The sequence below is a fragment of the Bison bison genome, unplaced genomic scaffold (assembly GCF_000754665.1).
Source record: "Bison bison bison isolate TAMUID 2011002044 unplaced genomic scaffold, Bison_UMD1.0 scf7180017864485, whole genome shotgun sequence".
Taxonomy (NCBI): domain Eukaryota; kingdom Metazoa; phylum Chordata; class Mammalia; order Artiodactyla; family Bovidae; genus Bison; species Bison bison.
The window spans coordinates 2,365,323-2,369,732 of record NW_011495045.1 but is presented as its reverse complement, the minus strand read 5'-3'; positions in this window follow the sequence as shown (position 1 = coordinate 2,369,732).

The following is a 4,410-nucleotide window of genomic DNA, read 5'->3' as shown; positions in this document are numbered from 1 at the left end:
ACAAAGCTAGTGGAGGTGGATGGAAGTTCCAGGTAGAGCTATTTCAAATCCTAAAAGATGATGCTGTGAAAGTGCTGCACTCAGTATGCCAGCAAATTTGGAAAACTCAGTACTGGCCACAGGACTGGAAAAGATCAGTTTTCATTCCAATCCCAAAGAAAGGCAATGCCAAAGAATGTTCAAGCTACTGCACAATTGTACTCATTTCACACACCAGCAAAGTAATGCTCAAAATTCCCCAATCTAGGCTTCAAAAGTACATCAACCAAGAAATTACAGATGTTCAATTTGGATTTAGAAAAGGCAGAGGAACCAAAGATCAAACTGCCAACATCTGTTGGCTCATCAAAAAACCAAGAGTTTCAGGAAAACCTCTACTTCTGCTTCATTGATTATGCTAAACCTTTGACTGTGTGGGTAGTAACAAACTGTGGGAAATTTTTCAACAGATGGGAATATCAGACCACCTACCTGCCTCCTGAGAAATCTGTATGCAGGTCAAGAAGCAACCGTTAGAGCCAGCATGAAACAATGGACTGGTTCCAAATTAGTAAAGGAGGACATCAAGGCTGTATATTTTCATCCTGCTTACTTAACTTATATGCAGAGTACATCATGCAAAATGCTGGACTGGATGAAGCACAAGCTGGAATCAAGATTGCTGGGAGAAATATCACTAACTTCAGATATGCAGATGACATGATCTTTATGGTAGAAAGTGGAAACTAAAGAGCTTCTTGATGAAAGTGAAAGAGGAGAGTGAAAAAGCTGGCTTAAGCTCAACATTCAAAAACCGAAGATCATGGCATCCAGTCCCATCACTTCATTGCAAATAGATGGGGATAAAATGGAAACAGTGTCAGACATTATTTTCCTGGATTCCAAAATCACTGCAGATGGTGACTGCAGATATGTAATTAGAAAAGACGCTTGCTCCTTGGAAGAAAAGCTATGACCAATCAAGACAGCATATTAAAAAGCAGAGCCATTACTTTGCCAACAATGGTCCATCTAGTCAAAGCTATGGTTTTTGCAGTAGTCATGTATGGATGTTAGATTTTGACCAAAAAGAAAGCCCTGAAGAATTGATGCTTTTGAATTGTGGTTTTGGAGAAGACTCTTGAGAATCTCTTGGACTACAAGGAGATCAAACCACTCAATCATAAAGGAAATTAGTTTTGAATATTAATTGAAAGGACAGATTTGAAGCTGAAACTCCAATACTTTGGCCACCTGATGTGAAGAACTGACTCATTTGAAAAGACCCTGATGCTGGGAAAGATTGAGGGCAGGAGGAGAAGGGGACGACAGAGGGTGAGATGGGTAGATGGCATCACTGACTTGTTGGACATGAGTTTGGGTAAACTCCAGAAGTTGATGGACAGGGAGGCCTGGTGTGCTGTAGTTCCTGGGGTCACAAAGAGTCAGACACAACTGAGCAACTGAACTGAACTGAGATGATATGGAAGAATTCATAAGTGATCTGGAAAATAGAATAATGGAAACTGCACAATTAGAATAGCAAAAAGGAAAAAATAAAGAGTTTACTTTAAGGGGCCTCTGGAACAACTTTAAAGCAAATTAACTTTCATGTTACAGGTGTCCCACAAGGAGAAGAAAGGGGTCAAAACATATATTTGATGAAGGTATAGATGAAAACTTCCTGAACCTAAAGATGGAAACAGATATCCAGGTCCAAGAAACATAGAAAATCCCAATCAAGATGAACCTGAACAGACCAACATCAAGACATAACATAATTAAATGGCAAAAAAAAAAAAGATGAAAAAAAAAAAAAAGAGAGAGAGAAAGAGAGAGAGAATTCTAAAGGCAGCAAGAGGAAAACAATGTCATATATAAGGAAATCCTCATACGGCTATCAGCTGATTTTTCCACAAAAATTCTGCAGACCACATGAGAGTGGCATGGTATAGTTAAAGAACTTAAAGGGAAAATGCACAATCTAGGCTATTCTACCCAGCAAGATTACCATTCACAATTAAAGGAGAGATAAAGAATCTCTCAGAGAAAAAAAATTAAGAGTTCATCAATACTAAACTGACCCTAAAAAATATGTTAAAGAGTTTTCTCTAAATGGAAAGAAAAGGCTACAACAAGAAGTAAGAATGTACAAGAAAGGAAATTACACTACTAAAGGCAAATATATAGTGAAGGTTGAAAACCGACTTCTTAGATAAGCTAGTATGATGATTAAAATTATAAAATCAACTATTACTACAAAAAAATAGTGAAGGGATAAACATGAAGATGTAAAATACAAAATAAAATATATATATTTTTTCCAGTATATAAATTGGAGAGGTGATTTAAAATGTAGACATTTTAGATTGTTTGAATTTAAATGACTATCAGTTCAAACAAGTAGATATAGTTATATGTCAATGTACATAAATATCAATGTAACCACAAGTCAAAAACCTACAATAGAAACAAACAAAAAAATCAATAAATAAAGAGAAACGAATGCAAGCATGCCACAACACAAAGCCATCAAATCACAAAGGAAAAAGCTAAAAGAAGAAAATAATAGAGAAGAACTACAAAAACAATCAGAAAACAAGTAACAAAATGGGAATAAGTATATAGCAGTCAATATTCATTTTAAATGTCAATAGAATAAATACTTCAATCAAAAGACAGAGTGACTGATTGGATACAAAAACAAAAATCCATCTATATAGTTCTTAAAAGAGACTCAATTCAATGCTAAAGACACAAATTCAAAGTGAGAGGATAGTAAAAGATACTTCATTAAAATGGAAATGACAAGAAAAATATTCAAGCAATATCCATCTCAAGCAAAACATACTTTTTAAAAAGTCTATACAAAAGACAAAGTAGGTGTTATATAATGATAAAGGGACTACTATAAGAGAATATAACATTTGTTAACATATGTACCTACTATAGGAATACCTAAACATACAAAGCAAGTATTAATAGACATAAAGGAAGAAACTGACAATAAAACAATAGTAGAGGAGACTTTAGTGCCTCAGTCACAACAATAGTCAGATCATCCAGACATAAAACAATAAAGAAACTGCTAAGTCACTTCAGTCGTGTCCGACTCTGTGCTACCCCATAGACGGCAGCCCACCAGGCTGCCCCGTCCTGGGATTCTCCAGGCAAGAACATTGGAGTGGGTTGCCATTTCCTTCTCCAATGCATGAAAGTGAAAACTGAAAGGGAAGTCGCTCAGTCGTGTCCAACCCTCAGCGACCCCATGGACTGCAGCCCGCCAGGCTCCTCCGTCCATGGAATTTTCCAGGCAAGAGTACTGGAGTGGGGTGCCATTACCTTCTCCGAATAAAGAAACAGTGGCCTTAAATTACACATTAGATCAGTTGGACTTAACAGATTTCTACATAACATTCTGTCCAAAAGCAATAGAATATATATTCAAGTGCACATGGAATGTTCTTCAGGATAGATCACATCCTAAACCACAAAAAACTACACCAAATTTAACAGGACAGAAATTAAATCAAGCATTTTTTTCTAATCATGACAGTGAGAAACTTGAAATCAATTATAGGGAAAAAAATGGAGAAAACACAAACATAGACTAAACAACATACCACTAAGAAACCAAAGGATCAATGAAGAAATCAAGGATAAAATCAGAAAATACCTTGAGACAAATGTGAGTGAAACACAAATTTACAAAAGTTATGAGATGTAGGAAAAACAATTATAAAAGAGAAGTTTATAGCAATACAGGCCTATCTTAAGAAACAAGAAAAGTCTCAAATAAACAACCTTGTCCAGTTCAGTTCAGTTCAGCCGCTCAGACGTGTCCGACTCTTTGTGACCCCATGAATTGCAGCACATCAGGCCTCCCTGTCCATCACCAACTCCCGGAGTTCGCTCAGACTCACATCCATTGAGTCAGTGATGCCATCCAGCCATCTCATCCTCTGTCGTCCCCTTCTCCTCCTGCCCCCAATCCCTCCCAGCATCAGAGTCTTTTCCAATGTGTCAACTCTTCGCATGAGGTGGCCAAAGTAATGGAGTTTCAGCCTTAGCATCATTCCCTCCAAAGAAATCCCAGGGCTGATTTCCTTCAGAATGGACTGGTTGGATCTCCGTGCAGTCCAAGGGACTCTCAAGTCTTCTCCAACACCACAGTTCAAAAGCATCAATTCTTCGGTGCTTAGCCTTCTTCACAGTCCAGCTCTCACATCCATACATGATCACAGGAAAAACCATAGCCTTGACTAGACAGAACTTTGTTGGCAAAGTAATGTTTCTGCTTTTGAATATTCTATCTAGGTTAATCATAACTTTCCTTCCAAGGAGTAAGCGTCTTTTAATTTCATGGCTGCAGTCACCATCTGCAGTGATTTTGGAGCCCAAAAAATAAAGTCTGACACTGTTTCCACTGTT